This window comes from Panthera leo, chromosome D2, assembly GCF_018350215.1.
Source record: "Panthera leo isolate Ple1 chromosome D2, P.leo_Ple1_pat1.1, whole genome shotgun sequence".
Classification (NCBI taxonomy): Eukaryota; Metazoa; Chordata; class Mammalia; order Carnivora; family Felidae; genus Panthera; species Panthera leo.
The window spans coordinates 64591640-64605802 of NC_056689.1; positions in this window are offsets into that span (position 1 = coordinate 64591640).

Here is a 14163-nt window from a genome sequence, read left to right on the forward strand (position 1 = left end):
CTATGTCTGTATGCAAACAGAGACAGGAAAAGAGGCATGGTATTATATTTATCCTGTGTCGTTGGTGCCCAGCCCAGAGCTACTAGCACATGCCTGGAGATCCTTACCAGCAAACTTCCAGGCTTTGCCGGATGTTCTGCCACTAGTTTGCTGTGGGGCCTCAGACAAAGTGGCAATCTCTCAGCTTCCTACACTTTAAAATTAAGCGGTTGCATTAGATGACCTTTAAAATCCTTTCCACTCCTAAAATTCTATAATTGTATGATTATAATGTCTGCCCAGCCCAGCTCCCCTGCTACTGTTCAAAAGTTCAGATGAAGATTTATAGCAGGTGAATGGGCTTTGAAAATTACAAAGAATTTCTCAAAATCCAAGCCTTTTTCAAATGGAAAGTTTGCTTCTAAGGGTTGAAATACCTTCAGATTTCTTTGTAGTCTTCATGTGCTTAATAACACTTTTCTTATCATGTGGTAGCTATTAAAGTCTTCAATGCATATTTACTGATTAAATAAATGAACGCCAGGAAAAATAATAGAATTTTCAGTTACTAATTACATTTTTTGTTCATTTTCACACTTGCAAAAGAAACCTCACTGAAAAATCTGAATTGTGACGTTGTGATGGGACCAAGTTAAAAGTAACAGTAATTATTCTTCAATTAATGATATCCTTTTTGATACTGTCCAAGAGGAATTTCTTTTAAATCAATCCAACCCAGAGCAGTGTTACCCAAAAAATAACTGAAATCATAGTTCTTATCACCAATCTGAGAAATATGCAAATGAAGGGGAGTCAGACTTCTTAGCCATTAAATGTGAGGACTTGAAATCAAAGAATGTGACCTGTTTGTAAGGGAGACACAGACTACTCTTGCAAAAGCACCTTAACTCCCCAAGCCTGGATCCTCCTACAAAAGGAACACTGCCTGGCAGGCTTCTAGATGCAGAGGAGAGCCAGAGGTCCTCCCTCTTCCCAAAATGCAATGTTTGTTAAAACCCAGGGCAGCTGTTTTCCTCTCCTGAGAAAGGTTTTCAGAGCTTTGCAGGATTGTTTACTTAATGCCTTCTTTCTATGCCCTGCTAACCTCCTTTCCAATATGGATGAGTGTGGGAGAATTCCTCCAAGAGAGGAAAACCAGATTAGAAAGTCAGAACCCAAATAAATTCCCATCTAAATATAGGACTGGAAAAAGCAAAATGGAAAAAAGAAATTAGTGAATGAGAATTTTCTGGTAGTCTATTATTGCCCTACCAGAATTTAGATTGTTTTGATTTCAAAATACAGTTATTCCTGAAGAACTGGTAGAAAGAGCTGATTTTTCCTTCCCAAAAATTTCAACTCCCATCTTTTCAAACAGACTGATTACAATAATCCCTTTAAAATGAAATCATTTGGAATCCATTTGCTGAGAATTCATAGAGGGCAGACTCTTTTTAAATGCCTGACTCTAATTATTCATTTGAGAAAAAGGTGACACAGATATGGGTGAAATTGGCTCCAAGAATTTTTTCTGTATAAGTTCATTTTATTTCTTATGTCTCTGATCTTTAGTCAACAAGCAGAAAAGGAAAGTACCAGTAATTCCCTAAGCCACTTTTTTTTTCCAGAAGACTTCAAGAATTGGGCTAATCATGGGAGAAAGTGGGCTAGCCTATTTCAAGGTGTTTCTTATCCAGCAACTCACTAAGCAACCCGACAGATTTTATTAATGCAGTGCATTAAGAATGGGTTATTTGTTAGGAAAACAGTTGCTATCAGATGCCAGTAGAGAGCATAGGTTTGTAATTCCAATAAGGAGTCTTTTTATTGTGCACATGAAAAACAGGCCACCACCTAGTCTGTGGTCGTCATTTCTCACCTGGACGAGCATAACAGCCTCCTGACTGCTCTCCCCCTTCCACGACTGCTCTGCTCCATCTTGTCCCTTCATTAGTCATCTCCAAAGTGGGGTATAAGCACCCAAATTGTATCACAAGGTAATTCGTTGTGTGCAGGAAGAAAATAGCCTCATTAATATTTAATTACCAATTAACATATATATGCACGCTTCCATCTATCTAACTATACACAGAGAGGAGAGACAGAGGAAGAATATGAACATTTCGGAGCCAAGTGCTGATTGGTGTTGCATGGTCAGAAAAGTTTAGATGCCTTGCCCTGCAAAGCAGCAAAAGGGGTCTTTGAAATGTAAAACAAAACAAAATAAAACAAAAACTATTGTTCTTTGCCTCTATTTAAAACTCTTCACTGACTTCCTGCAAACAGAATAAAACCCACATGTGATCCTTGCATGGCCAATTAGGCCTGAAAGAGGTGAGTGCTGCTTTCTTCAACCACATTTGGCAGCTCTCCCCGCCCACCCGGCCACCCCCCAACCTCCCCATTACCCATATGCTCCAGCCACTCTGGGCATTACCTCCTCCAATGTGCCAAGATTTTTTCCAACTCATTCAACTTTGCATATGCTGTTCCACCTGCCTGGAATGCCCACGACCACACCTACTTCACATGGCTGACTTCCTCACTTTAATTGTGCTTCCTTGGAGAGGCTTTCCCTGACTCCCCAGCCAAGAAGAATTTCCTTTCACACTTTCCATATCATCCCCCTATTAGTTTCTTCTTAGCATATATATAGTAGTCTTCAGTTATTTTATTTGAGTGTTTTTTGCTAAAATTCCCCAGAATACCACATGTAGGTATGGATTGCATCTCCCTGATACATTTCTTCTTTCCCCAGTGCCTCCTTCAGTGCCTGGCTCATTGAGAGTACTCAATAAATAATGATTGGCTGGCTGAGCCACACGGATATAGTAGCCCTATCTGTACAACTTCCAATATTATCACTTTGTCAATAAGATATGTGTGTGTGCCAGAAATCATGCTGAGGATTTTACATGTATCAGCTCATTCATTCATTTTTACAAAACTCATCTCAGCTAAGTACTATAATTGTTCCCACTTCATAGATCCCTTTATACAACTACACGGAGTCACACAGCCATTTAGGGAAAGAGGAAGGCTTCAATACAGGCATCTTATTCCTAATGTGTTCTTGACTTTATGCAATACTACTTTTTCTCCAAATCCAACTAATAAAAAAATGTTTATTGATGATTTATTATGTCCCAGGCACTACAATTAGCACTTTGAATAATTTCTAACAATGTTAAACAAGCAATTTTGGAAACAAGTTGTTTAGGTTGAAGGTGAAATTTGTATTCTCCAATTTATACTTGCTTCTACTCGGTGGGCATGGGGGTTAATGTTAAAGACAGTGGTGTATTCACTACAGACACAACCTTACTGCAGGAGTCACAGGAGCTGTCACACTGGTTTCCTGTCTTCCCCTTTCCCTAGGTCCCTCCATATCTAGCGGATAACTTGGCTTCAGCTGCACTAAATCACATTATATGCTTCATCATTAGAACAATGTCTTTTAATAGCTCTCAAAATACTTGGCTCCCCTTGGATACCATTGAGACAAGGTGTCTTGCATTTCAGATCAATTACATGAGGAACCATAGAAAGAAAGAGGGAAAATAATACGCAGACTCTTCCCATTATCTACCGAAGGGGATAATGGGAATTTACAAAAAACAAAAACAAACAAACAAAAACCCCAAAAACACCGCTCTTTAAAATACTTCCAGGTGCCAACACATACTGGCCTGGGTCTGCATCCAGTAATTGTGTCTCTTCTCATATCCCCATTTGAAGTGGCTTTAACCAAAGGGCTTAAACCCTCTTATCTGTAAAAATAGGTCTAAGATTATCTATTTGACTCACAAGGATGTTGTAAAAGTTAATTCAACTTCATACACCTCTTGCAGGTAACAATCCAGCCTTGTATTTATGTAACTCCTGTCTTATCAGACCTCTAAACAGTTTTTGGGTTTCTTTCCTCTAGTTTAATAAATCTTGCAGCAGCTCCAAAAGATAGGTAGGGGGCAGTTTTTACCTGCATCATACAGAATAAAAAGAAATTTATCCAAGGTCATAGAGTTTGAGAAAAAACTTAAAACTGAATTTTGTTATCATTCACCTCTACCATTTAGTCCAGATCTGCCCCCAATTTGTACATACATGAATTAAAATCCCACATCATTTTTGTTTAGCTATGATGCATTGCCTGCACAATCATTTCAGGTTTCTAGAGATGGTTTGTATAATTAAATAGGCAGAGAGAAGCATGAAATAATATCACTGTCATTGTGTGAGCTCATATATGCATATATTTTTCCCATTTAAACAGTCACACTTAATGTGAAAGAGAGAAAATGCGCACTATGACTAAGTAAGTTTATTTAGAGCAGTATTATTAGACTTTTAAAAATATGCCTTTACCAAAAAGTATTAGAATATATTTAAAAATTATTATCATCTTAAAATTATCTAGAAACTGTAAAAGGTAACTTCTATCATCTCTCTCCCGTCCTCCTCCTGTCCATTAGTCCAACATAAAAAGGCTTTACCACAGTAAATCATGAAACCAGCTTCATAACATTTTTTTGATTCTAGTCTCCTTGAAAGTACAAATAGCAAGAAATGAACTCAGTTGGAGCTACACTTTTCTTTCTTTGGGAGTACTGGGTAGAGGAGAGAAGAGAGAGAGACCAAAAGCTACTCCCCAAATCTTTAAGGGCCACTGAGATGACAACCAAAAGCTCTCATGTCACAAGAAGCCTTTGGTTATTTTTGTCTCTTTTCCACAGAACTGATCCAAAGATGAATTAGGTTAACATTGAAGCCAAATTCAGTCCATTTCTAGGGCATAATATTCTAGCAGAATACAACTCTATAAAATGTACAGTAGTCATTGAAAAATAAGATCTTTGGGACTTCTCTCTCAGAGCACAAGAGTAGCTTGCAAAGAAAAGGAGGAAACAAATCAAAGAATAAGCAGCACAGTTGGGTAGACATTAACTGCTCTGTGCTGCTTCCCATTTCTCTATTTCATCTGGACAAAGAGTAGATGTAGTCCAGCCCCCAAGGGTCCAGATATTCCCAACAGTGTGTTAATCTCTGATAGGTGCACAGAAGCACACTAGAAAAGCAGGAAATAGAAATGGTCAAAGGCCAAAGATTATTACGTCTGTCTACTCCTGCTGCTGCTTGAAGGTAGTACAGTGTGGAGCTTAAATTTCCAAATTTTGAAGTCAAAATCCTTGTTTTCAATCCAATATATATCACTCACTAGCTGTACAATTATCATTTGACTTTCTGAATCTCAGTTGCCTAACCTGTAAAGTGGACATTCCATCACCTTCTACAGATAAGGCTGCTTGCTCTATATGGCACAGAGCAAATGCACACATCTCATACAGCAACATGTGTTAGCTCTTGTTAAAGTTATTTCACCGTTCAAATATCACCTTCCACTTGACACTGGTTTCCAACGTGCCTCCCTAGATGGAAGACAAGAAATTAAAACCCAGCCAAAAATAAATTTGTCTCCTGCCAGAAATAAAACAAAATTTTAAGACCGCTATACCCATAAGATATAACAAGAAAAGTAGAGTACAGGCGTTGAAACTCAGGCATTTGTATTGTAATTAAATTGAAAATGTGGAATGAACCATCGCCTTCTTCTTGTCAAACCAGTCTTTTATGTGCATCGTTGTACAAGGAATCTGTCTTTGACCTTCACAAGCTTTTAGGAGGTAAGCAGTAGACTGGGTGGTAGTCTGAAATTTTGACTATGTACTTGAATTATTCTTTGAAATGTGAAAAATTAACTTTAGAAATGTCAGGGGGAATCCCCCATTTAATGTATCATGGAGTAAATATGTATAATTTATTGGGTAGAGATGTTATATAGAGTCTGAAGACACGAGTAAGCTTAGATCAATGCTTAGACAGAGATCTATGATTGTTTGCCTTAAACAATGATACCAGGAAGCTCTCAGGGAGCTACCTTTATCCACTTGGTTACCGTTACCAGGTATGACTCTGAATCGCACTGTGGGCAAAGCCTTGTCATTTTCTCAATTCAGATGTGGTCTTAGGTGTGGCGCTCTTATGAAACCCTACCCAAAGAGGTGATTGGTTCATTATTAATCTGGTGCTGTGTGCCTGCTGGATGCTGGACTTCTACAGAGTCTTTTATGCCATTTCTCCATCTTCTAGTCCAACTCTGATATTTTCTAGGTTTGTACTCCCTTACCTACTTAGACTCATGTTATCTACTTTTGTTTCCTCGCTGTCTGCTAACCACGGGTTTAAGCCTGAACTGATAGCCTCATGGTTCCTACCAGTCACCATTTTTTATAACCCAATTCTTGGTCCCTGCCTACCATGCCCTATGCTATTATCCTCAACATGCTCACATTTTCTTAGGGAATGTTTGGGATTTATCCATTGACTTTTAAGGGTTCTTTTTATGGAAATCATCTTATAATTTATATTTCAGTGCTATTGGGTTAGTGATAAATAGGTAACCAATATCTATTTTCTATATGCTTTTGGCATCCTGCACCTATTCTGACATTATACTTTTGTTATTATAATTATCTGTTTTATCCATCCATCTGGTCCGTCACACTACTCCTGTGGATTAGGGGTCCCGCATGTCATATATATTTATCTCCTAGCCTTAGTATCCAACCCAATGCAGGCACACAGTAGACATTCAGTAAGCATTTGTTGAATGAATAAATGAATGACAAAACTGAGTCCTCATATCTTTGATAGGCTTTCTTTCTTTCCTTTTTTTTTAATTAGCTTTTCTTAATATTGTCAGATAATCATCACTGGGATGAATCACAGCCACCCACCACAAATGTCACATAAAGCTAAATTTACACCCAAGACAAAAGTTGAATCAATAAATAAGCAATTAAAAAATCATTAGCTGAAATGTTAATGTCTTCCAACCTACTGCTATTAGCTATAGCTTGTTTGAAGGGAACCTGCCCAATAAAAATGACAGTGCTTTTTAGCATATAAACTGGATTTTATTTTATTAATCAAAAATTGTTTTAATGTTTATTTATTTTTGACAGAGAGAGAGAGACGGAGTGTGAGCAGGGGAGGGGCAGAGAGAGAGGGAGACACAGAATCTGAAGTTCGTTCCAGGCTGCTGAGCTGTCACCACAGAGCCCGATGTGGGGCTCGAACTCATGGACCATGAGATCATGACCTGCTCTGAAGTCGGACGCTTAACCGATTGAGCCACCAAGACACCCCATATAAAATGTATTTTAATAAATTATTTTGAAATTTAGCCTACATCCACAAGAATGTCAAAAGTTTAGCTATGTTGCTCACTGATTTTACCTTTACACACACATGCATGTACACCCCCACACACATACACACCCAGATAAAGATAGAATTCTTTCCCAGAATCCCAAAGGCTTCTTGAATCTTACCAATGAATAACACCAAAGCGCATCCACTCTGACAAAAAAAAACAACTTCTGTTACCAAAAATTAATTTTGTTCTTCTTGAACATATTTAATAGAACTAAACAGTGCATACGCTTGTGTCTAGGTCTTATAACTCAATATCATATTGTGAGATTCGTCATGCATGTAGTGTGTACTAACGATTGGTTCTTCTCTTGCCATGTAGTATTCCAGTAGTATGAATATACAACCATTTACTTTTTCATTCTACTAGTGACAGATCTTTAAGTACTTTCCACATTTGGGCTACTATGGATACAGTGGCTTTGAGCATCACTGTCCATGTTATTTGGTAGACATAACACTCATTCTATAGGATACATTCTTGGGCCTGGACTCAAGTCCTAGCAAGGCATGTGTTCACTTGTATTAGATAGTACCAGTGTTTCGAAGTGTTTGCTACAAATAGCAATGTATGAAAGTTCTAGGAATTTTACATCCTCATCAACATCTTATCAAAAAAAAAAAAAATCAGCCATGCTAGAGAGAGTTAGAGGTATCCCACGGTCATTTAATTTACGTTTTCCTGAAGAATAATGATGCTGAGTATTTTTAAAGTATTTACTGGCCATTTGGATATCCAATTTTCTAAAGTGCTTGTTTCAGGGTTTGGCCATTTCAAAAAATATTAGGTGGTCAGTCTTATTGATTTGTAGAAGCTTTTATATAATCCTTTTCCTCATATTATTTAGAGGCAGTCGTGATAATTTATATATAATGTCCCCACCTGTGGCTTGCTTTTTCTGTATCCTATTTTCAGATGAATAGAAATTCTTAATATTTATGTAATACAATTCCTCAATTACTTCACAACTTTTCTTTATGGCTAATGCTTTTCATTTTTAGTTAAGAAATCTATTCTTACCCCATATTCATGAATGTATTGTTTTTTTCTTTAAACTACATTGTTTTCCTTACCAATTTATGTCTATAATACATCTGTAATTTAATTGTTGTACATGGTATGAGGTAAGGATGAAAGTTCATGTTATTTCATAGGGATACTAATTAACCCAATACCATTAATTAAAAAGTCCATCTTTTCACCCATACACTGCTGTGATGTAATTACTGTAAATCAGGTGACTGTATGTATGTCTGTGTCAGAGTTTTCTATTCTGTTTAATTCATCAGTTTGTCAAATTCTATGCTAATAAAACACTTATTAATTACTGTACTATTACAATAAATCTTGATGTCTGGTGTGAAGTCCCCTACTTAGTTCTTCCAGATTGTTTCAGAATTACCTTGTTGATAGTGAAAATGTTGGACTTTTTCATAGGATTGTATTGCATTTATAGATCAATAAGGAGAAATTAACATTTAAAAAATATTGAGTTCTTCATGAAAATATTATTTTTCTTTCTTTATGTAGAAATTTAATTTTTCTCAGCAATATTCACTAGTTTTCAGTGTAGAATTCCTGCACATTTTTCAATAAATTTATTCCCAGATATTGAAGGTGTTCTATGACATTGTGCATATTATATCTATCTTAATTTTCAATTAATGCTTATTAGTATATAGAAACAATTAATTCTTTTATTAATTTTGCACCTAGTAACCTTGCTAATTTTACTTATTCTAATATTTTTTAGAATCTTCTGGAAGATTCTAAAATGAATTGCACATGATATCATGTGCAAATTGAATATCTCTTTCTTTCTTTCAAATATTTCTTTCATATACTTTTTTATTTATGCTTTGCTTATTGCTTTGGTCAAGAAGACAAATATGATGTTGAATAAAAATGGTGGCAGTGGACTACTTTATATGATGGCATTGGGCTCAGAAAATCAGGGGGAAGATTTCATTATTTCGCCATGAAGTATATTTAGTGGGAATTTTTTTTACATTTATTTATTTTTGAGAGACAGAGAGAGACAGAGCACAAGTGGGGGAGGTGCAGAGAGAGTAGGAGACACAGAATCGGAAGCAGGCTCCAGGCTCTGAGCTGTCAGCACAGAGCCCGACTCGGGGCTTGAAGCCACAAACCATGAGATCATTACCTGAGCTGAAGTCAGACGCTCAACCAACTGAGCCACCCAGGCGCCACTAGTGAGATTTTCTTTTTGGAAATGACATTATCGCAATAATTTGTTTTTATTTTTTGTTCACTGTCTGTTTAGAAGCCATGGATAGGTTTTGAATTTTGTTACATGATTTTTCTACATCTTTTGAAATAGTCACATATTTTCTTCCTTTCTTCTGTTATAAATTGATTATCAAATGTTAAAGTAATCTTGCATTCCTGGAACAACCCACTTGAAAATAATCTATTATTCTATTATATTGATGAATCTGATTTGTTTATATTTTGTCTAGGACTTTTGCAATTATATTCATGAGATATCTTGTCCTTTAATTTTCATTTTGTGTAATATATCGGCCAGATTTTGGGATCAAGGTTATGTTGGCTTCATAATACAAAATAAGTGTTTCCACTTTCTCTATATTATGGGGGGATTTGTATAAGATTGGTGTATTTTCTTCCTTACGTGTTTGGGGAAAATAACCATTAATGTGTTCAGGGTTTGGTGTTTACTGGACAGGAAAATATGATTTACATGCACAATTTCATGTGTACATATATATACACACACACATATTTCAGAAATCAAAAGAAATAAAAAATCTAAATAGTTACAAATTTTCAATCTAAAATATATATTATAATCTAAAATTTAAAAGTGTATATTTTTATTTTTGCATTTATTTTGGTAGATTGTATTTTTCCAAATAATTTATACATTGAATCTGATTTTTTTAATGTTTACTTATTTTGAGAGAGAGAGAGATAGAGATAACATGCCAATGGGAGAGTGGGGGAGATGGAGAGGGAGAGATAATCCCAAACTGACTTTGTCAGAGCCTGTCACAGGGCTGTATCTGGAACCATGAGATCATGACCTGAGCCCAAATCTAGAATCAGACACCTAACCAAGTAGCCACCCAGGTTCCCCACAATCTGAAGTTTTAAATCTGTTTCATAAGTTTGTTTCTGTTATCCTCTTATACTTTTCTTATTATTTTGCTACTTATTAGATTTATATTAATGTTCTGTTTTTGATTCTTAATATTTGTAATTTTTGTTTTCTTTCATTTTTTGCTCAGTTTTTCTATACGTTTATTAATTTTATTAATTGTTAAAACAACTTTGGTCTGTACCCATTTTGTGTTTTTTTTCTTTTCTTTTTTCACTATTATTACTATTTTACTTTATTTACTACTATTTTTTTCTTCTCATGACTTAGAAGCTTATATTTTTTTTTCCAAACTTTTTCATACACACAGACACACACACACACACTGAAAACTTTATATTTCCCTTCTGATCACTGCTTTAGCTGCATTTCACAAGTTTTGATATGTCCCATTCATTATCATTCACTTTAAAATATGTCCTAATTTCCATTATAATTTATATTTTGATTAATGATTAAGAAGTATTATCTTGAATTTTCAGAGATTTGTATTTCTCTAATCACTGTTTTATTTTAAATTCTTAGGTTTCTTCTATTATGATCATAAAAAATACTGTATATGATTTCAATTATTTGAAATTTGTCAAATGTTGCTTAGTGGTCTACCCTATGATCAATAATGGCATGTGTTCAGAGCATGCTTGAAAAAATGAGTTCTGCAACATTTATATTTGGTGTTCTGTATATATCCCTTCAGTCAAGTTTCCTAATCATGTTTTCAAATATTCTGCTTAATTTTTACTTACTAAGGGATATAGTACCAACATTTCCAATTACGTTTGTGCCTCCTTGATTTTTTTTCAATTTGTCTTGTATACTTTGGAGATGTTTCGTTAGGATCAACTATATTTAGAAGTGTTTGATCTTCCTGTAAAACCCATCCTTTTATCATTTTGAAATGTTCCTTTCCGTCTCTAGTAGTATTTCTTGCCTTAAGATTGACTTTGCATCTTACTAATATAGCTATGCCTTTCTTTTTTTACAAAAAGCGTTGCCTTGTATTTATGTTACATCCTTTCACTTTTAATCTTCCTGAGAGTTAAAGTCTTTTAAAGCGACATATAGTTTTTTTTTTCCTGTCACTCTTTGTGTTCTTAAAAAATAACCTGTAAGTAAAGATCCTAAGATTTCTATTTTTTCTAAAGTATATAGTTTTAAACTTTACATTGAATTCCATGATATATTCAAGTTAATTTTTGCATAGAGTGTGAGATTTAGGTGGACTTTCCTTTGTTTACTTATTTATGGATGTTCAGTTCCTCTAGCACCAACAGCTGAATCTGTATTCTTCTTCCATGGAATTGCTTTTTTACCTTTGTCGGTGCAAAATACATAGTCTACTTGGACTGTTTGATTTTCTTTTTTTACTACTGAGATTTAAGAGTCTTTTAAAATATATTTTAGGTTCTTGTCCCTTTTCAGGTGTATGATTTACATATATTTTCTCCTAAAACAGAGCTTGCATTTTTTATCCTTTTAATAGAGTCTTTCACAGAATAGTTTTTAATTTCTTAGATGTCCAGCTTATCAGTTTTTCCTTTTATGGGTTATGCTTTTGGTGTCAAATCTAAGAAGTCTTTCTTATCCCTGGATTCCTGAAGCTTCTTCTATTTTTTCTGAATATTGTAGTTTTACATTTTACATTTAAATCCGTGATACATTTGAGGTTATTTTTTGTATAAGGTGTGAGACTTAAGTTGAGAAGTCTATCTTTTCTTCATAAGCTTTTGCAACTTTGTAAAAAATTAGTTGGGCATATTGGTTTTCATTTCTGAGCTCTATTCTTTTCCATTGATTTGTGCACCTACCTCTCCATACAGTTTTTTTTTTTTAAGTTTATTTATTTATTTTGAGAGGGATAGAGAGAGAGAATATCCCAAGCAGGCTCCGTGCTGTCAGTGCAGAGCCCAATGCAGGACTCAAATTCATCAATCAAAACATGAGATCATGACCTGAGCCAAAACCAAGAGTCCAACGAATAATCAACTGAGCTACTCAGGCACTCCCTTTATAGTAGTTATTACTAAAGCTGTATAATACATCTTGAAATTGAGTATGTCAATTCTTCCTACTTTGTATTGTTTTTTTAACACTTTATTCATTTTAAAGGGGTTTACAGCTTACAACAAAATTGAAAGGGAGTTACAGAGATTTCTCATATACCCCACATATATATAGCCTCTCCCATTATTAACACCACTCACCAGCTTGGTACGTTTTTTTGTTGTTGTTCGTGGTTTTTTTGTTTGTCTGTTTGTTTGTTTGTTTGTTTTACCAAGCATGAACTTACAGCGACATTTTGTAACCATTTAAAGTCCATAATTTACCTTAGGGTTCACTCCTGGCGTTATGCATCCTGGTATTGACCAATGTATACTGACATGTATCTATCCATTATTATAATAACAAAGTATTTTCATTGACCTAAAATTCCTCTGCACTCTGCCTATTCATCTTTCCTCGATGCCTCTGTCTATGGCAACCATGAAATTTTTTATTGTTTCCATAGTTTTGCCTTTCCCAGAATGTCATATAGTTGAAATTATACAGTATGTAGCCTTTCCATATTGGCTTTGCTCACTTAGTAATATGCATTCAAACTTCCTCCATGTTTTTTTTCATAGCTTGATAAATTATTTCTTTTGAGTCCTGAACAGTATTTTAATGTCTGAGTATAGCAGTATATGTATCCATTCACCTATTGAAGGGCATTTTGGTTGCGTCCAATTTTGGTGATTAAGAACACAGACGCTATAAACATCCTTGTGCAGGATTTGTGTGGGTATAAGTTTAAACTCCTTGAGTAAATACAGACAAGCACAATTTCTGGATCATATGGTAAGAGTATGTTTGGTTTTATAAGAAACTGCCAAACCGTCTTCCAGAGTGGCTGTACCATTTTGTATTTCCAACAACAAAGCATGAGAGTTCCTGTTGCTTCACATCTTTGTCAGGTTTTGGTGTTGTCAGTGTTCTGTATTTTGGTTAAGATGAGTATTGATACGTTATTGTTGTTTTAATTTGCATTTTTGTCATGACATATTATGTGGAGCATCTTTTCATAAACTTATTTGTCCTCTGTATATCTTTTTTAGTGAGGTCTCTGTTGTGATTTTGGCTCACTTTTATTTGAGTTGTTTGTTTTCCTACCATAATGAGTTTTTAGAGTTTTAAGAATGTTTTGGGGGTGCCTGGGTGGCTCAGTTGGTTGAGTGTCTGACTTTTGATTTCAGGCCAGGTCATGATCTCATGTTCATGGGATCAAGCCCCACGACAGGCTCTGTGCTGAACATAGAGCCTGCTTAAGATTCTCTCCCTCTGCTCCCCACACCCCCCATCTTGTACTTGCTCTCTGTCAAGAAGAAAAAAAAATTGTATGTTTTGTAAAGCAATCCTTCATCAGATGTCTTTTCTTCCAGTCCATTACTTGTCTTTTAATTGCCTTTATTTTGTCTTTCATAGAGCAGAACTTTTAAATTTTAATGAATTCCAGCTTATTGGTTATTTCTTTCATGGATCATATCTTTGGTGTTGTATCTAAAAATGCATCACCATACAGGGTAATCTAGGTTTTTCCCTATGCTATCTTTTAGCAGTTTTATAGTTTTGTGTTTTACATTTAGATTCATGATTTGTTCTGCATTAATTTTTGTAAAGTGTGTAAACTCTTTGAATTTATTTATTTATATTTTGAATGTGGATGTTCACTTGTTCTGGCACCATTGGTTGAAGAGACTATATTTCTCTATTATATTATCTTTGTTTCTTTGTC